This window comes from Thamnophis elegans, chromosome 5 (assembly GCF_009769535.1).
Source record: "Thamnophis elegans isolate rThaEle1 chromosome 5, rThaEle1.pri, whole genome shotgun sequence".
In the NCBI taxonomy this organism is placed as follows: domain Eukaryota; kingdom Metazoa; phylum Chordata; class Lepidosauria; order Squamata; family Colubridae; genus Thamnophis; species Thamnophis elegans.
Genome location: NC_045545.1, coordinates 37,668,732 through 37,690,592, shown reverse-complemented (window position 1 = coordinate 37,690,592; position 21,861 = coordinate 37,668,732).

The window sequence follows — 21,861 nt, the reverse complement described above, 5'->3', positions numbered from 1 at the left end:
TGTGTTAGTTAGCTAGGAATGGTATGTATAATTCATACTTTGAATTATACTTCGAGTAGATACATATAAGATAGGTTATAGGTTTATTTCATTTATATGCTGCCCTATTCCCGGAGGGACTCAGGGCGGCTAACAAACGCAGGGGAGGGGGGGGTAGATTGTGCTAGAATGACATTATAGAAGGAGATGGATAGGAATTAAGAGCATTTTCCTATTTTTTAAAGGTCTTTTTCAAAGAGTAGTTTACTTGTTGCTTTTCTCTTTTTTCACTCTCCAAAATATATTTGAACAATGTTTTGAGAAACTGAAAAAGAGAACTTTAAACAGAATTTTCCACACTTTCTTTTTAACTATTTGATGTTATCTAAACCTTAACATAGCATTTTTCATTGGTAAATGTGTTTTTATTATCCATTTTCATTTTTGTACAGTCACATATATATTGTGCACAACCGGGGCCATATAACATTAAACAATAAATACAGCCATTCCTCTTGTCAATAATACCCCCCAAAATAGAAACCCAATGTACCTCTTCGACCCTCCATACACCCTTTCTTTCGTCCCCCTCCAACTTTCCATCTTCCCTCCATCATTCCCCTCTACCCTACTTCCCCTCCCCCTCTACCACTCTTCTCTCCCGATACACTCCCTCCCTTCCTTCTCACCCTCCCTCCAATCCTCTCTCCCACCCTCTCTACCCCTCTTTCTTCTATCCCTCTACTCCTCCCTTCGGTGTATTTCTACTATCTATTAATATATTCAGCTTGTCCTATTTTTACACTGGAATTAAAGAGCAACAGTATACAAGTGCAATCGCGTTACTTTAAAATCTGACACATACTATATACCCCCCCTCCCCCCTAAGACCCCACCTCCCTTCCCCCCCGACTTCCCAGAGCCTGTAAAGGGTATAGATTTTTAACAAACACAGTCTAGAATATATTAAGACAAAGGAAATAAAAAAAAAGGAAGTCAATAACACCTGCGTTGAACTCAGCTTCTTCCTGTTACACCAACTTTGAGCAGTTTAGATTATTCCTAATCTTAAACATAGGCTATCTGGAATTTCTTAGTCCCGTATTTGTTTTGTGTATAGTCAATCCATTTTTTCCAGTCTCGTTTATATCTCTCATTTGAATGGTCTTTAAGATATGCCGATATTTTAGCCATCTCGGCTAGGTTTGTAACTTTCAATGTCCATTCTTGAGTTGTAGGCAAGTCTTCCTTCTTCCAGTATTGCGCCACCAACAGTCTTGCTGCCGTTATTAGGTGCAGAACCAAGTTGGTCTCTACCGCTGTAAAGTCAGTACATATACCTAGTAAAAATAACTGAGGAGTAAACTTTATCCTTCTTTTAAAGATATTTTGCATGATCCACCACATTTTTATCCAAAATGCCTTAACCTTTTGACAAGTCCACCATATATGAAAATATGTAGCATCGAGAGAACCACATCTCCAACATTTAGGCTGTACATTCGGATACATAGAAGCCAGCTTTTTAGGATCTAAATGCCATCTATAAAACATCTTATAAAAATTTTCTCTCAGGTTTTGTGCTTGTGTAAATTTCACATTTCTTACCCATGTTCTTTTCCACGTGTCCAACATTATTGGTTCTTCAATACTCTGAGCCCATTTTATCATACAATCTTTAACCAATTCCGTTTCCGAATCCATCTGTAGTAGTACATTATATATCCTCTTTATATGCATTAAACTTTGATCTCTTATTTGTTTAAACAAATTATCCTCAACTTGGATAAAACCAGTTTTTTGGTCTATTTTCCACCTAGCCTGTAATTGGCCATACTGGAACCATGTTTGAACTACCTTCTCCTCTTTCAATACCTCTAAAGATTTTAGTTGTAGAACCCCCCTTTTCAAAGTGAGAAGTTGTCTGTAAGTGGTTCTATCCTGTTTTTGTGCTATATTCATATTTTCAATTGCATGTCTAGGAATTGCCCACATGGGTAAGTTATCATTTAATTTATATTGATATTTTTTTCCAGACCCGCAGTAAAGCATTTCTTAAGATATGACTTTTAAAATTCTTATCCAATTTTTTGTTAAATAGCAAGTAAGCATGCCAACCATATACCAGATCATGTCCCTCGATATTCAGTATTCTATCGTTGGTTAAATGGGTCCAATCACTAATTGCGGATAGCGCCACTGCATCATAATATAATTTTAGGTTAGGTAATGTCAAGCCTCCTCTCTCGCGTATATCTTGCATTATTTTCATCTTTACCCTCGGCTTTTTTCTGGCCCATACAAATTTGTTGATACCCTTCTGCCATTCTAAAAGATTTGCATCTTTTTAAAGTATAGGTAGCATTTGAAAAAGAAATAAAATTTTTGGTAAAATGTTCATTTTCACTGCCGCTATCCTACCCAGCAAAGATAAGTGCAATTTCTCCCATTTTTTCATCTCTATCTGTATACTCCGCCAAAGTGGTTCATAATTGTGCTTATATAATTTCCCGTTTGAGGCTAAAATATTGACCCCAAGATATTTGACTTTTTAAACTACCTCACATCCTAGCATCCCTCCTAGTTCTTCCTTTTGTTTAGTATTCATATTTATAGCTAATATTTTGGTTTTTCCTAAATTTATTTTAAAACCAGACACTTGACCATATTGATTAATCGTATTCATTAAAAACATACTAGATTCCTGCGGTTGTTCCAATATTATGACCAAATCATCCACAAAAGCGCGGACTCTGTATTCTTGCTGCCTAATCTTGATCCCTTTTAGACCATCCAAGCCCCGTATTTTATTCAACAGTACTTCCAAAGTTATAATGAACAATAATGGGGACAAAGGACAGCCCTGTCTTGTACCTTTTCCGATTTGAAAAGGGTCTGTTAAACTTCCGTTGACTATGATTTGAGCTGTTTGCTGTTGGTATATTGCTTTAATTGACCGTAAAAAGCTATCTCCTATCTGCATTTTTTGCAATATCTTCAACAGAAATTGCCAATTAACTCGATCGAAGGCCTTCTCAGCATCCAGAAATATGAACGCAGCAGGGATTTGGTTGTTCTTTTCCAAATATTCTAATGCATTAATGATTAGTCTAACATTACTCTTCATCTGTCTCCCCTGTATAAAACCTGTTTGGTCGGTATGTATCAATTGTTGAATAACCACCATTAACCTATTTGCTAGTATTTTAGTAAAAATCTTATAATCTACATTAAGTAATGAGATAGGTCTATAATTTTTTGGTTGGGTAGTATCTTGATCTTCTTTGGGTATCAAAGATATAAACGCTGTCTTCCAAGATGGGGGCACTTTACCTTCTGTTTGAATTTTATTAAATAGTTCTCTAAGAGGTTCTACCATTTCTAACTGCAAGTTTTTATAGTAAACCGCTGTCAAGCCATCTGTCAGAACCTCTCCATTAGATAATTAGGAAAGAAGACCATGAGACTCCATGAGTAGAAATCAAGTGTATTTAGGCGCGAAAGCGATTGATATATAGAATAACCCATACCCCTCCCCTTGGCATCACAGTTACAGTCCAATCATAATTCTCCCAAGTGTCAGGTGTGAGATAACTTCAAAAGGCATCACGAAGATGGAATGTCGGTGCCGTTAGTCCTGGCGGGAACCTCCTACGCATGCGTAGTCTGACAGGCAGTTGAGCTCCAGAACCTTCCTCCAGCACAATTAGTAACCCCTCCCAAATACCATGCCCTCCCTCCCCGTTTCATGGCAGCGGAAGCAACAGCAAAGCAGAGGCTGACACCATCTGTGCCTGGCGCTTTCCCTAACTTTAGTTGTTTAATTACCTGCAAGATTTCCCCTGAGGTTATTGGTTGGTTCAACTTTTGCCTGTACTCTTCTCTAACTAGGGGTATTTTCTCTTTATCTAAATATTTGTCCATATCTAAACCCTTAATTTTGTCCCCTTTATACAATTCTGTAAAAAATTCCCGAAATACCTTTTGAATGTCCTCCTGTTGAAACACCTCCTTCCCTCTATAACTCAATTTGGGTACATTTCGAGTTTTCCTTTTTTTCCTAATCTGATAAGCTAACCATCTGCCTGGTTTATTTGCATTACAAAAAGTGTTGTGTTTTGCATATAATAAACTAGTGGCTACCTGGTCAGAGATCAACATATCAAATTGGGATTTTAATATGGTAATTGCTTCCTTAACCTTTGTATCGCCTGGATTCAATGTTAACTCCAACTCTTTCCCTTTAATTTCCTCTTCCAATTCTTTTCGTTTTTGCCCTTGTTTATGTCTATGCATTTTGTTTATATTCATCAGTACTCCTCTCATATACGCTTTGCTTGCATCCCATACAAATTCCATGGGTGTACCCTTATTCATATTCAGAACAAAGTATTCAGATAACAATTTTTTACAATCATTAATGTACTTTTCATATCTGAATAAGTTTTCATTCAGCCTCCAAGACCTTCTTGCCTGCACTACCCTTCCCAATTCCATCCAAACTGGGTTATGATCCGAGAGGACCCTCGCCACAATCTTTGTCTTCTTCACCCTAGAAAGTAAATCATTAGTGATTAGTATAAAATCAATCCTTGAAAAGGATTGATGTCTATCAGAAAAGAAGGTGAAGTCATATTCCTCTGCGTTTCTTTCTCGCCAAATATCTCTCAATTCAAAGTTGTCCATCATGTCAAAAAAAGGTTTGGGTAACTTAGCTTGGATTTTAGTATTTGGGCAAGAGGTCTTCTTATCTCTTTTAGTGTCAATCACGCCGTTCCAGTCACCCAATAGTATGCAAGACTTATAGTCCCACTGTACTAATTTAGCATGAAGATTTCTATAGAATCCGTCTTGCTATTGATTAGGAGCATAAATTCCTAAAAGTAATGTCTTTTTCCCTTCTAAGATTAAGTCTAGCGCGATATATCTTCCAAAGGGATGTGCTTCAATTAGTTCAGCCTTAATGTCTTTTCTTAAGTATACAACTATACCATTTTTCTTTTCCGTAGCAGAGGTCACAAAACGTTGACTAAGTTTGGGGTTAAACAAATATTTTTGATCAGTTGATTTGATATGAGTTTCTTGCAGACAAATTATATCATTCTTGAACTGTTTAAGATAGTGAAATATTTTCTTTCTCTTCTGTGGAGAGTTCAGTCCATTGACATTCCATGTCAAAATCTTAATTGTCATTTTTGGTTGCCTGAAGCTTTTTTAGAGCCTCCTGCATGGCCTGTTTAACCTTTGGCCTAGCTCCTCCCATGGCTTCTGAGCTTGTTGCTGTAACTCCTTGATCAATGGCCGGTGATTGTTGAGGTTGTTGCATTGTAGCTTGTTTTTCCATTTGTCTGGTAGTCATACGGCTAGGTCTTTGTTCCATGACACTTTGCCCTTCCGGGAGGAGGAAATGGTGCGTCTTGTCTGGTAGTTGTGTGGTTTGCTGTCTATCTTGTCCTTCTCGTGGTCTTTCTCCAGATCCAGATGATGCAGGGTGTCCCACCTTCAGAATATTGTGGTAGAAATCTCGAGCTTTCCATACAGAGTTGAGACGATATCTTTGCTTGTCAAATGTAATTATAATACCAAATGGCACATCCCATCTATACTGTATCTGACGGTTTCTGAGTTCTTCCACTAGAAAGGCATAGTCTCTCCTGGCTCTTAGCATTTGAGGTGGTATTTCTTTCAAGACAATCAAATCCTGGCTGCCAATTTGAAGCCTGGTGTTATAGGACTCTTGTAGTATCATGTTTCTGAACTCTCTTGTGGTGAAGTATATGACTACATCTCGGGGGAGTTGCTTCTGCTTTGCCGCCCAAGAGTTAACCCGATAAATTTTATCAATCTGCCAGTCAAAGTTGGACCCCCCCGGTCTTCCCGCCAGACGGTCAAAAGCCTCTGAAAAAATCTGTTTCAAGTTCTCCTGTTTATCCTCACACAACCCCCTGACTCTTAATGCGAGCTCCATCTGCCTGTACTGTATCATAATAATTTGTTTTTCAGTGTTTTCAACTTTTTGTTGCACCGCCTCAGTTTTGGATGTCAAATTGGTATTAGCTTCATTAAGAACCTCTAGGTTATCTTCAATTCCAGAAACATGTTCTGTCAATACAGTTACAAAGTCCCAGCATATCATCATTTATTTTGGCAATCCTAGTATCAAGTTTATCATATAAATCCATTTTAAACTCTTTGAAATTGTCCCTTATCTCTTCTTTGAATTGTCTGAAGGTTTCCAAAAAAAGTTCTTTCATTAGCACATCTCCAGTAGGGGGCAACTTTGTGCCAGGTATCGGGGATGTGCTTCTAGGAGGGGGAGGAAGTTTTCCCCCCGGATTTAATTTTGATGCCATTATTAGTCTTATCTCCAAGCAATTAATCAAACTCTACTAGCTCGCTATGCAGCATACGAAAAAAAAAGGTATTAAATCACCCCTTTATTAGCTCTTTAGAATTTTTCAAAGGATTTCAAAAAAGACATTGTAATGAAGCAGCTCGGCATATTTAGCGCCATTTTGACTTCTCTGTATCAGAAATATATATTAACAAAGTTGATAAGAAGAAAGTCTTGTAAACTCTTCAGAGAAGTGAAACTAATTAGTAAGAAACTGCTGGCCGGCTGTTCCTCCCTTTGAACTTTTTTATCACTGTTCTTTGCAGAAGAATTAGGAATGTGGCATTGTTACGGAGAATGCACAATCGCCATTTTAGGAGCTTATTTTTTAAGAAAAAAACAAAACCAAGTACACGAAGGAAGCTCTTGTAAAAAATGAAGCTAGGATTTTTTTTAAAAAAGCAGATAAGGTTCTCAGATACGGACTCTGCTTGTATTAATTTCAGATAATAGTTCAAATATTGTCCTAAGTGGAGGTGCCTTACTTTGAGCTGTGATAAAAACAGCTAGGAATTTCCGGCACGGAGATAATGATTCAGCCTCGGCTGGCCCCCCTTCTCTTTGCAGCCAAAAAAGCTGCAAACTTCAAAGGAAAAGCTCTTACCAGCTGGATCTCTCTCCCGCTCTTCTTGCTGAAGAGTGAGGTATCTGCCAGATGTCTAGGCAGATAACGCGACCAGAAACCCGGGGGCAGCTCTGTTAAGCTGCCACCATCAGCAAGGTCCTGCCCAGGAAGTCAACATAGCATTTTTCAGAAGCAGGTGGCAGTAACTGGTTTACCTGGTTGAGTTAGGAAGCTAAGCAAGGTTTGGTGTGGTCCAAATTTGGGTGGGAGAAAAAAAACATCCTTGACATAAAGAGTAGAAATATGTTTCCATACAGTTGCCAAAAACAACAATGCTGATGTGTCCATGAAGTCATTGGAAATGAAACATGGCTCAAATGGGACTATAAATATATCACCTTAATAATATGACATTATTTGTTTTTACATATCTGAGCTCTATTAAATTCTAATATACACACAGACACATGCACACACAAGGACACACAAAGTCAAAACACACACTTTAATAGATAATTGGATTATAATACTTTGTTTATTATGTAGCTTGATAAAACCATCTTTGTAACCGAATAAATGTTAAATGAAATAAACAAAACGTTAAAAAATTATGATATTTATATAGTTACTTACCAAGGACATCTACATTATAATAAAGTAACCAAAATATCTTTACAATTCCCAAGGCGTGTCACAACTTTTGAGCACCCCTAATGTTTGGAAATTAAAGTTTGAAAAATTTGACATGCCCTAAATTTTAAGAGTATGACAAAATTCTCTTTTCCGCTTGTAATATTGTTGCTGAATTATACCTACATCTGTTCATTGAGCGTAATAAGGAATTTTGATTTTTTGAATATGTCACAACAGGAATGTTTTAGGAATTTTAGATTTATACAGTTTATTTGAAATTTAGCTCAATCGCCAGAGGTTTCTGAGGGCTTCAAAATATTAGATAATTATTCAAATGACAAATTGTTGGAAGAAGGAAATTTAATTAGTAGAATTGTTGACATTAATAAAATAAATCTGCTCTACAAGCACTGAGCATTGGACATCAAATTGAATCAAGATAAAAATGGTGTGTCATAAAACAAGTAACTGAGTAGATTTAAGTTATGATGCAATGTTTCGTAATGAAATCTTGAAAACTGCAATTAAATAGAACTCTTTTGTCTGAACTGAAGTTGTGCACTGCTTATGCTTGGTTTGAAAGATAGTCTTTAAAGCTTAAGGAAAAAATGGGAACAGGTCTTCATTTGGAAAGATTTGAAGAATGGGCAGAATGTGTGTGTGTGTATTTGTTGTATGAGAGTATGTACATATGTATAATATGTCTTATGATTAATGAAGGTAACTATGATTTATGACCTATCACTTTGTTGTTGTATGTATGTACAATGAGATCTTATGCACCAGAAACAAATTCCTTGTGTGTCCAATCACACTTAGGTCAATAAAGAATTCTATTCTATTCTATTCAAATGCTCAGAGGGATGGATGGACATAGCTAGAAAAGCACATACAATCTGCCTCTTGGACTAGAAGACCTTCAAACCCTGCTATTCTATTCTATTCTATTCTATTCTATTCTATTCTATTCTATTCTATTCTATTCTATTCTATTCTATTCTATTCTATTCTATTCTATTCTATTCTATTCCATTCCATTCCATTCCATTCCATTCCATTCCATCCTATTCTATCCTATTCTATTCTATTTTACATACACACACAGACACAAAAATTACTAACAAAATATATTATTTAAGAAGTTGGTAACATTAACAAACACACATTGTTGCACGCCATTATGACACTTGAATTTCAATTTAACTCGGTTTCTCATCTTTCCAGTGTTGTTTTCAGTTTGAACCTGTTTAACATCCCTTTCACAGAACTTTGAAGAAAATCTGGTGTATAATAATAAGCATTGTTAAATTGCTTATGAACACTGACCACAGTATATCAAATCTGACATATGTGTAACTGACAAATCAGTAATGTTTCTATTTAATTTTAAAATAAGGGGCTTGTCAAAAATGAAAGATTAATTAAAATAAAGTTGACAAGAAAAGTTAGGAGGGCAAATCTCTTAGGATTCTGGGAAGTTATTCAAAACCATTATAGCAAAAGCTTAATTAAAATGTGTACCACAGATTAGGAAAGATACAAACCAGACCAAAGTTGTGTCAGAGCAGATAACAAGTTGGCTATGGGAAGTTATAAAAGGCCAGAAGCCATCCTTTAAAAAACACAAAAGTAAAAATAAAAAAGACTTTTGGTACACAAGTTACCAAAACGACACATTTAGAGAATATAGCAAATGTAATCTGATCGTACGGCATACAAACACAAATAATATTTGCAAAACAATTAGATCAAACACATATTTTACTTTCACGTCTTTATTTTCTCCTATTATTATCCCCTCCTCCTGTTTATCTTAGGTTTTAATCTTGATCCCTTTCCATTTTGAAGAGTAAAGGAAAATGGCGCTATCCAATAGTTTAGCGCTACAAGACTAAGGTTAAGCAACATGAAGCTCAATTTCAGTGGCAATAGATGCATTCCTAGAAGACCTGGAGGATCAGACTGGAGATGGATCGTCCTGAAGAAAATGTATCTATGTAGTCACTGTGTGTTTATCTATTAGTGATTGAATTAAGTGCTGCTGTGCAGGGCAAGTAAATCAAGATATGGATGCTCATTGTGATATCACTATCTATTTCAATTGTGCTCACAACTATTCATATGCTTACTTAGAGTAAATTTATTTTCAAGATGAAATATAATTCCCATTTCTTCTTTTAAAGCAGGGCAGCAAAACCAGTAGTCCTAGTCTACATATGGTTTTTTTTTACCCTCTGACTATAGTTACGGAAAGCATATTTTACCATTATTGGCATAACTGTTAAAAAAAAATGACTTTCCCAGAAACCAACCTTATGCACATGTGACGTAGTACCCCCACACTGCCACTTCTAGTCCTGCCTTCTACACAAATAGTTGTTAGATAAAGTCAGGGAATATAAAGCTACCATGACAATGAGACTTGTGAGTAATCTATTAACTCATATCTTAGTTGCAGAAGGTCTCTCGATGCCACATTCAATGGAACAATTGTGGGACATTCCATTCCTTCATGTTCTATTTCTTTACTTTTGTGGGTACAATATCTGATGACTAGCAGAGCCCGAAGGCGGGGTCAAATGCATCATCAGTTTGGAATCCTTATGTAGTCACAAGAGATCTAAATCCAGCCCCCTGTGAATTCTGTTAACTCTTATGTAGCACCAATTTGCCTTGACCATTACTAGATCAGATTCTTGTCTGTAGGTGGCAATAATAAACTCCTCTGTGCCTTGAACTCGGGTCCTGTTCCTGATTACTTGTGCCTGACAGTACCTGACTGGACACTGAGGCAGTGAAATGTTGGGCTAAAGTTGTGTTTGCATAGCTCAAATTATGTCTACCTGTATTTTCTATTTTAATTTTAATTTAATTATTTATCAAATTATGGCACTATCTCACTTTCTGGGCAGTTTACAGGTAAAAACCTGTACATAGTTTATTAAGTAGGCAAAGCTTAAATGGGCATTTAATCCTACCCAGCACAGATGCTTTTATAATTTTATTCCAATTTTAAATTGAAGAGTTTAACAAAAATGTTAATGGCATCCTACTTCCAATTAATGCTCTCTCTACACCTTTCTCATATTCTATTACCTTCAATCAAGTACTCATTTCACTCAGTTATAAAATGAAAACAGATTAAATATTTTTCAACCTTCTGGTATTGTACCATCTATTTTAGTTTGCATATAGGCATGTATACTGTCTTACAACAAAGTTGTACAACTTTTTTAGAGAACTATATGTGACACATTTGAAATAGAGTGGGACCGGAATAGAAATTACATCTGATTTTGTTTCATAGCCATGAAAAATGAATTATGTTTACCTTTGTTTAATTAAATATAATTAATTAGTATTTCCAATCATTTGTAATTTTCAGTGTGCCAGAAGGAGAAAAGGACATTAAATGGGTTGCAATTTTGGGGAGTTTTTGAGGAGTCCGCTGAAGGCTTTTGAATTAAATGTGTTCCAATGTTTCCGCTTCAACTTTACTCGTGTCCAAAGAGTATAAGTGTAGATTATGCAAATTGCAACATGTTGACTGAAAACTGAAATTGAATAATTGTGACATGCAAAATGCTATTTTATGAATTCTATCATTGCCAGTGTTTAATTTCTATCATGCAGGCCAGAGTTGTTATATGGGGAGATTGTGATGAGGCCAGAATGAAAACCACACGCAATACCTAAAAGCAGCTTTCCCTACTCCTGGTTATTTGTGGATATTGTAACTCTGGCAGTAGTGCATCACTGTGTGCAGTGATGGAAATCACTAGGAAGGCCTTTACCATTATTTCTTAAAACATTCCATCAGCTCCTACACTTTGTTTTCTAGATCACAATGTTAAATGTATTCAGGGGTGGGGTTCAAAATTTTTAGCAAGGGGTTCTCTGCCCGGTTGCTGGGTGGGCGTGGCCATGGTGGGTATGGCTAGTCATCCTCCTACACCACAGCGGGAAGGGGGGAGTTTTGCCCTCCCTGGGCTCTGGAGACTTTCCTTCAGCCTCCAGGAGGGTGACAACAGCCTCCCCAGGCTCCAGAGACCCTATGGAGGCTGGAAACAGGCCCGTTTCTGGCCTTCCTGAACTTCTGATAGGCCCGTTTTTCACCTTCCCTGAGCCTCCGTGCATGCCCTGCACTTATCTGCATCGAAAATGGGCCGCGTGGGGGACTCCTGGGAGGGGTGGGGTAGGGTGGGTGTGGCCAGCCTGGAGTGGGATTTGGTAGTTCTCCAAATTGCACAGAATCTTAGCTAGAGGTTCTCCCATACACCTGTAAACCCCCAGCAGCCCACCCCTGAATGTATTTATGGTGTCAATAGAGTTACAATTCTTCTTCTTCAGTCAGATTATTCGAGACAGATGGCATACATTGTATGCCTTCACCCCTAGAAGATGTAACTGAAATAAAAAAGAAGCAGACAGTCTCTTTTGGCCAATCTGGAACATTTAAATATATTTTGTTCTCTAGGCATAGATTACATCTATAAAGAAATACAATTTTTCAGAATACACTAAACCTAATTGCCAAGAAAATATTTTTTATACCATTTAAAAACCCCAATAATAGTTCTCTGTTTAAAATGCTTCCAACACTAAATTTGATCTCCTGCTAACTTTCTGCACATTGCTGTACATGTCTGGATGTTATCCAGGTTTCAACAATATTATATGTCATTATAAACAAACATTAATTCTACTCTCTGTAATCATTTTTAAAAAAAAATAGCCTTCAGTGATTGCTTCCCCATGAAAATGCAGGAATTCAAAGCCAGTTCCCATAAAATTCAGATCACAAGTATCCCTGCATATTTATAATAAAGCTACATTTTCAACAGTCCTTAGGAAGGAAAATATTTCCATGTAGGTGATTTTCTAAGTCTTAATCAAACACAGCTGCCTCCGTGTGTCTGCTGTCTATTGACTTCACTGTACAAAAAAGGATACAAACAGGAATATATGCCTACAGTAATCTTTAGGTGAAAGCATCAGGACATGGGTGTGTTGTGATGGCATAGCTCATCTCATTTTTTATTAGATTAGAACCAGATCTACCATGAGGCATTTTGTACCATGGAGAAACAGCAAGTGAAAGCTTTGTCTCATGATTCTTTGGGGGTCAAATTTCCATCATGACTGACTGGTATGACCCACTGGCCTTGTTCAGAAAATGTGCTTAATCAGTTCAGCAAAGACATAAACATGCATTCATAAAGTATACTAAGCTTGGTTAATGTTAATCTTGTTTTTTTATTTTATTTTAGTGTTTGGTATACAGTAAACCTGTCCTGTTTGACTAGAAGATCACAAGACTCAATGTATTGTGTGAAAATGCAGAAATTAAACAACCTTTAACTGTAGGCAAATTCTACACTCTACTGCAGAAAATGTGGTCACATTACACAGTATTTTTGAGTCCTTCTTAGACAAAAGATAATGGTAAAACATGTATTTGGTTACCCAGGGAAAGGTTTAATAATATTAACCTATTACAGGAATCTGTATAAATACTGCTTTAGAATAGAGCATAAACTAGTGATTAAATCCAGTTCACAAAGATGGATACTATCAGCACATGGACTCTGAAACTGCGAGATAGTAAGACAAGGAAGCACAATAGGAAGAAAACTCTGGGGATTAAATATATTAAACAGCTCAAAATATCTAACTGGCTTAAGAACACTCCTCTGGTTCCTTAAACTCAGCTTTAAAATAAATTCTATCTTCAATTTGAGATCTCATATGCAAAATCATTCATAAAAACTATGTCTTGAGCTATTCATATCAGGTTTCATAGCAATTGTATTTGCTTATCCTCTAAGCTATTTTAGGAGGACCCATAATTGTCTATCCAAGTTAGTGGGGGCTCAACCTATAGCCAATAGTTAATTCTAACACGATTAAAGAATATTTCAATTTTGATGAATCCCACTTGAAGAATATTGTCACAATGTGACATCTGAAACAGTGTTCTCAAATGTGGACTGAACATAGTAAAATTATTTCATGGACTCAGTTTAATTCCCTAGAAGCGAAATGTTGTGTGTTGGGCTCAGCATTTTAACTGCAGCAAGAATGAATTCAGTTCCCTTAATGTAAAAGTAGCTGATAGTTCCTTTGCCCATTGGGGAAACATAAGATATTGAAGCATTCACTTCCTTGGAGCTTGAAACAAACAGATAGGGATTTAATCACTGGTGGGTTCCTACCGGTTTGGACTGGTGCAGCTGAACTAGTAGTGGTTTGGTGGCTTGAGTCGCTGGAACCGGCAGTGACCCAAGCCTGCCACGCCCCCGAACCAGTTCTCCAGGCAGCACTGTAGGCACCATCATCTTGTTTTTCATTTCTGCACATGCGCAGAGCAATTTTTATTGCATTGTGCATTCACATGCGCCCAGTGTGCCCATGAGCGAACCACCAGTAATGCTTGCCAGAACCCACCCCTGGATTTAATGTGATAAATGCCACCCCCAACTGTATACTCTGCCCCCACCATTATTCCAGATAAGCTTTCTGTCCCTTTGGCAAATGCCTTAGTCCTGCCTTTATTACGTTTATTCCATAGCAAATGGTCCTTACAAAAGAAAATCAGGGTATAATATTTATGGGTTTTTTAAAACTATCAGATTTAAAAGGCTGTCAGACTTCATAATGACTCTGGATGGCATACAACACTTAAAACCAACACAAAACCAACAGCTGGGGGGCTGTTGAAATAGCCAGCCCCACGGGAACTATGAATGTTGTGTATTTTAAATTGTTGTTTGTCTATTTGTCTATTTATCCCCTTCCTTGTTTATTGTAAGCCGTCCGGAGTCCTTCGGGAGTGGGCGGCATACAAGACCAATAAAACTAAACTAAACTAAACTAAAATAAATAAAACAATTCAATTTTTAAAAAAAGATACAAGTCATATCAAGAAATCTATATACCACTAAAAGTTTTGTCTTTCTCTGTTTTTTTAAATACCCTCAAGTTAGCTCAAACAGTGCATTATGCCACAACAATTTTTGAATCATGGTATCTGCTAATGTAAAGAATGTATAAAAAATTCGGAACCTGTTCCTGTAGAATTGAAATTTCTACAATATTCAGACCAGATTTATTTTCAAAGTTGTAACTGTTGCAGCGTCCCACTTGTGATAAGTGATTTCTAATGCTCCCTATCAGCTTCCCATAAGGAAAGTCAGAAATTGGCTTCTGAACCAAAGCAGTTTCCGTGCTGTAACCAGGCCTGAAACCCGACTCAAAGGAATCCAGATAATCGGTTTCATCCAAGGTCCGCCGGAGTTGAGAGGCCACCACTTTCTCAACAACCTTCCCTACAAAGGGGAGGTTGGAGACTGGATGATAGTTACTCAAAATGGCTGGGTCCAGAGAAGGTTTCTTCAGGAGGGGTCTCACCACCGCATCCTTTAGGGCATGTGGGAAGGATCCCTCCCAGAGAGAGGTGTTAACTATCAACTGGAGCCAGCCACGTGTCCCCTCCCTGCTTGTCGAGACCAGCCAGGAGGGGCACGGGTCCAGTATACAGGTGGAGGCACTCACCGCTCCCATGGCCTTGTCCACTTCCTTAGGAGCGACAAGTTGAAACTCGCTCCATAAAATCCGCTCAAGACTTTCCCCCGGTACCTCGGCTGGTACCGTGCAATTGGAGTCCAGGTCCGTCCGAATCCGAGTGATTTTATCCAACAGAAACTGGACAAATTCCTCAGCTCTACCCTGTAAAGGGTCGTCCGCATCCCTCCCTTTCAAGAGGGAGCGGGCTATTCTAAACAGGGTGGCTGGGTGCGATTCTGCGGATGAAATAAGAGCGGAAAAATGTGCACATTTTGCCACCCGTATCGCCACTAGATAAGTTCTAATGAAGGCTCTTAATTGTGTTTGGTCGGATTCAGAGTTACTGGCCCTCCAGCGGCGCTCTAGGCGTCTCTTTTGGCACTTCATCTCCCGGAGTTCCTCGGTAAACCAAGGAGCCCTCCTGGATCCACTACCTCAGAGAGGCCGTAAAGGCACAATCCGGTTTAGAGCCCCCGCCGCCGCTGTATTCCAAGCAGCGACTAAGGACTCTGCCGGACTGTGGACGAGAGCGTCAGGTATTTCACCAAGCGCCGTTTGAAATCCCATAGGGTCCATCAGGCGCCTGGGGCGGAACCACCTAATTGGTTCCCCCTCCCTACAGTGGGGGATTGGTTTCCGAAAGTCAAGCCTCAGTAGGAAGTGATCAGACCATGACAAGGGCAAGGACTTAATGCCCTTCAAATCTAGATCAGGCCTCCACTGCTCCGAGAGGAATACGAGGTCAAGCGTGTGACCCGCTGAGTGAGTCAGACCCCGAATTACTTGGGTCAAGTCCATGGCTGTCATGGAAGCCATGAACTCCTGCGCCCCATCAGAGCATTCACCGAGTGAAGGCAGGTTGAAATCCCCCAGCACCATAAGCCTGGGGAACTCTACTGTCAGCTTGGCTACTGACTCGAGGAGCGAGGGGAGGGCTGTTGCAACGCTGTTGGGAGGTAGGTACGTTAACAACAAGCCCACTTGACCCTCAAGGTCCAACTTCACCAACAGGGACTCACACCCGGCAAGCTCTGGAGCAGGGATCCTACGAGGAACTAATGACCTTCGGATGATGATGGCCACTCCCCCACCCCTTCTATGGGGTCGTGGCTGATAGAGCACCTGAAAGCCTTCTGGGCACATTTCAGTGAGGGGGACTCCTCCCTCCTACCACTTCTGCAATAGCACTCAGTGGAGGAGGCACCAGGCTGTACTCCCAGTCCTCTCATACATACACAGCCGCTCACACATACAGTCCCCACATAGATCAGTTAAAAACACAAAAATACAACAGTAATAAAGATTAATAAAAGTACAAACATCAACAGTCACACCATCCACGCCTCATTCATAAAATCTGCGGAGAGCTGCGCTTGTGCAATTTAAGATAGACAACAGTGCAGAAAAAGAAGGGAGAGCTGCTCCGCCCCTCTCCCTTCTTCTAAGTCTCGAGAAGAATCCCAAAGGCCAAGTTTCGAAAGTCCGTGTTGGGTGAGGTGGCTGCAGATGGAGGGGGGAAGCGCATAAGCACCAGCTTGAAACAAGTGGTAACTTTGCAATCTCACCCCCTCCAGATCACGGTGTAGTCCAAAACAACAGCCAACAACAGTCCATAGGTGGTATATAGGTGATATGCAGGGGACTGTCTTATCTTCTCCCTCTCCTATAGGCCTGAGAGGGTCCAAAGTCTGGGGGTGGGTGGAACGGATCGAAAGAGAGGGGGATGCATCAGTTGATAAAAAGTCGAATCCCCACCCGTATTTCTGCCATCCTCCATCACGCCTTCCGCAAAACAATGCACCACGAATACACAGTCCATGGCGCCCTAAAAGTTGTATTAAATGGGCGCTATCTGAGTCGGTGTTCCAGGGGCAGTGACGGGTGACAATGCGGTTGGAGGTGAATAGGATCTGGTGATTCAACGGCCAAGGTCAGATGGTCAAAGGCCAAGAATAGTGGAGAACCAGATGCTAGGCAGGGGAAAACAAGAGGAGACTCCGCAGCAACGAAGGCAAGCAAAGGGAAAGGCTCGCCAAAAGAAAGGCCCAAACACGCAAGGAAAGAGGCAGCATCGACGAGGGGGCCAAGCAGAATGGTGAGAGGGGGGGGAGCGTCCAAGGAGGGCCGCAGCGGCGGCAAGCACAGCCAGCCGCCCGATCCGCCCAATCCCGGTCCAGTCCAGTCTAGATCAATTCCCGCCTCTCCGGAGCGATAATAGATGATAATAGGGGTTAGATAGAGTCCCTAAAGCTCACCAATCGCCCAGCAAGGCCAAAAGGCACTGTAGTCGCCCAAGTCAGTGTAAGAACGCCGCCGTCAGCAGCGCGGTGCCACCATCTTCCCCTCCGTGCAGCGCGGGTAGTTCAGAGCCGTCGAGGATCGCGTAGTCCAGGGTCGCCCAAGAATGGTGACTCTTCTGGATATCTAGCTCCTTGTGTTCCTTGGGTTCCAGTCATCCCAGGGGACCTTTTCAGATGATATTTGCAGCCGGTTCCAAAGACTCTCCAGCACTTTTTCACCGAATCACTTCAGAGTGAAAAAGCCTGGCAGCCATTCGGATCTCGCACATGCGCAGTTGGAAACTAAAGCCACCCAGTTTCCAGATAGGCTGTTCCCACAATGACCTATAGGAAATAAAGTTTGCAGAGAGTGGATGAGGAAGAAAGGTGTGAAAAAGTTAGAGGGAGGGAGTTAGAGACAACTATATTTAATTGCAGGTGAGCTATCTGCAAAAATGCCAAAAATAATCAATTCGGCTTCCAAAGGAAAGCCTACCTCTCCTTTTTATTTTGGATTTGGCTGCTTCTGCTGCTTTGACTTGTTTATCCTGTCTGCTGATGTTCAGCCCCACCCACATAAGAAAAAAAATGGTGATGGACAGGAAAGGGGATGGGAAGAAAAAAGTGTGTGTGTGTGTGTGTGTGTGTGTGTGTGTGTGTGCAGTTCAATTGGCTGCCAGTTTTGCAGCATTTGGTCGGCAGATTGCCCACCCATGCATTAGGAATAAGAATTGGTTGCTACTAGATTTCTGCTCAGCTGAACTATTCTTGTGATGAGTGTTTGAAACAGAAAATTACTGTTTTGCCCTCCAGCTCTTCTGCTGTAAAGGCTCTTGGCTAACATTACAAAATTAAATACCGTATATACTCGAGTATAAGCCGAGTTTTTCAGCCCACTTTTTGGGCTGAAAAAAGCCGCCTCGGCTTATACTCGAGTCTACAACTGGATCCGGCAGTGCTGTTGCCTGTTGGAGGAGGAGGAGGCGAACCAGCCTGCCATCGCCGGCCACCGCTAGCCCCGCCGCTCTTCCCGACCCCTTCCAAGCCCCACAGTCCAGCGGATGGAGCAGCGAAGCCCCGGGGCTTCGCTGCTGCTCCCCGCATTTTCTGCACGGGGATCCCTTGGAGAGGGGATTCCAGTTGCCGGGCAGAGAAGAGCTCTTCTGATGGGACAGGTGAGCTCCGAGTCGGGGCGGCTGCGGAGGCTTCTCCCACGCCTCGGCTTTGAGGGCTCCATCTCCGCCTACTACCCGTTCCTTTTCGGGGGCAGCCGCCGAAGAGGTCGAGGAAGGAGAGGCGGGCGGGTTGTCAGCCCCCCGGCCGTGCTGCTGTTGCTGCTGTCCCCCTTTGCCCTGAGGGTGGTGAAGGAGATGCTCGCGTAGGCGGCGCAGAGCAGAGCCGGCCTCGGCGCTCACGCCCTCCAGGGGCTCTGCCGAGGAGCAGCACAAGTTGGGCTGAGAGGACGAGAAGACGCGGTCCAGCACGTGTTTTCGACGCCTCAAGCCGCCCCACCTGGAACCGACGCCGCCGCCCCCTGCTAACAAGTCCGCCTTGGCCGGCTGCTCCGCGGCGCGACTCCGCGGAAGCGACGACGAGGTGTCCGCACTGCGGCGTTCGGCTCCCGCTTTGCTGCTGCCTTTGCCTTTGCCCCCCAGCTGCAGGCTCCTCCACAGGCGGCTCTGGAAAGACGACGCCGGCTCCCCTTCGCCGGCCTTGCTGCTCCCTGTTGCTGGTGCCGCTCCGGGTTCCTCGGCTGCTGCCATTCTTTTCTCCCCGCCTCCCTCCCTTCGCCTCCGCCGCCGCCTCCGCCTTTTCCACCAACCCCGCCGCCCGTTACCGCTGCAAGCGCGGAGGCAGGAAGAGCAGCAGCGCGCGACGGCGGCGGCGGCTTCAGCCCAGTCCGGTCGAAGGAAGAGGTTGCACTTGTTCGCTATCGCAGCGGGCGACCGCCTCAGGGGCTGGGCCTGGGCGGCTGGAGGGCTCCCGCTCTCGGTGCGTCGGAGGCCGCGAAGAGAGGAGCCGCGGCTCAGAGCATGGCAGGAAGCGCGGAGAGCTACCGAAGTTTCGACGCGCCTGACTTTTCCTGATTAGGAAGGAGGTCGGCTGTCTCCACCGGCCGCGCAGACTCGCTTTGTAGGGGAGGGGTGGGGCACAATAAAAAATGATTATCGGGTGGCGTTGTTAAACACTCGTCCCCCGTCCCCCCCAGCAAAAACAATAAGACCGGAGAAAGTAATATATTATAAGGCAATTGCCAGAGTTAAACTTCATCGACGTGGAAGAACAATGCTTTATGATGTAAATTCGGACTTGTATGAATTTGCAAAAGTTTCTCTTGAGTTGTTTGCCCGCTTCAGAAGGCTAGAAGAAAGAAAATTAAAGGTAAATGCAGCGTGTCTCTCAATATCACTGATCAACCCAAGGGTGCTTTTTCAGGAGGCAACTGGACTTTATTGTTTTTTTCTTTGGAGACGTTTCGTTTCTCACCATTCAGCTCTGACAGGATAGTGGGGAAGTAGGATAGTGTCAGAGCTGAAGAAGCTTCTTGGATGAAACGTCTTCCCAAAAAAAACCCAAGAAAGCCCAGTTGTTGCCTGAAAAAGCACCTTTAGGACAACTGTGACCTGGATGACTGACAATCTCTACAGACCCCCGGGGCTTCGCTGCTCCATCCGCTGGACTGTGGGGCTTGGAAGGGGGTGGGAAGAGCGGCGGGGCTGGCGGTGGCCAGCGATGGCAGGCTGGTTCTCCTCCTCCTCCTCCAACAGCACTGCCGGATATCCGCCCAACGCTGCAGGGGCGCCAGCGGGAGCTTTGGCGGCTTCACCTCAGCCGTAGCGCTGGGCAGCAAATGTGCTGGTGCTGTTGGAGGAGGAGGCGGCGGCAGCAATAGCACCTGAGGACAGGACAAGAAGCAATGGAAACTTGTCAGAAGGAGACTCAAGCTGGAAATAACGAGAAATCTGACAGTAAGAACAATTAAAATCCTAGGAAAATGTCCTTTCGTGAAAAATTACTTTTTCAGTTAACTCTGCCTGACATTAGTTGGGCGAACAGAAATATTAGTTGGCCAATTCTAAAAGGGAGCACCAGAAAGAACTTAAAATATTTTTTAAGAGAGCTGGGTTTTTCATTTATATTATATGTATGAACAGAATTAACACAAATTGCAGATACCAATCAAACATAAAGAAAAAAAGGATGAAATAATGCTCATTTTTAAAAACTCAGTGAAAATAAAAACAATATACCAAGAAGGTGGCATACTGGTTGTGATTTGATCTCTTCGGGGGATCCCGGGGATCCCCTATACAAGTATTTTAATATTGCAGACTTGCAGTATTATAAGTCATACTGATATTATAGAACACTTTAATTAAGCGGGTCCCTTGAATAAACATAACTTTGAGTTTCAAATAACACTGATTTTTTATTTTTGAAATTTACCGTAGCTGCTGCATTTCCCACCCTAGGCTTATACTCGAGTCAATAACTTTTCCAGCTTTTTGGGGTAAAATTAGGTGCCTCGGCTTATATTCGGGTCGGCTTATACTCGAGTATATACGGTATGTACTTCAATACGTGATGAAGTCATTACTAAGAGTGATTTAGGAGAATTTTAAAGCTATAAAGTTGAAACTCTTTGCATACACAACCATAAGGTGCTACTGGATTTCTTCTGCTGCCATCTTTTGGCTGAGGATAACACAGCTAATGTTCTCCTGAAACAGAAAACAGATATTTAGTACCATTCTTGGTTTGTAGCTTCCCCTGGATGAAAAAAAAAAAGCTCCCAAAATTATTTATCTCTATGGATCATATCTACTCAGGGCATGCTTGAATTTACCATTTTAAGTTGCTCTTATCCAGTCCTGATACAGGTTTCACCCTAAAACAGCTTAAGTAAAAGCTGAGCAGGCAGAGACACTATGATAATAATATGCAAAGTTTGGTTCAAACAGCAAATTACGGATAGATCTTTTTGGACACATACACACACACACAAAATTTGCATATGCAAAGGAAAAGGAAAATGTACATACAAGCAGACACAGTTAATTTTTTTTTTTGCGGGGGAAATCCTTTCTTATAAGTCTAATATTTTCACATACATACATACATACATACTGGTGTGTGTGTGTGTGTGTGTGTGTGTGTGTGTGTGTGTAATTTAATTTAAATTTAATTCCTATAGAACATCTCCCCACTCCCTAGAAGAGAGGAAGGCTTAGCAGAATTGAGTAGATGCTATATGTCCCTCTTTCCTTATAATTTTTCAAGCAATTACATAAACTCATTTTTACATGGCAAACTCCATTCAGGGGATATTGATTGAAGTAATCTGAGATTGATTGGAGTAATCTGATACGGGATTATTACTTTAAAATGAAGATGAAGATAGACTGGGAGACAGAGCAAAGAAATAATTACAAAAACTAAACAAA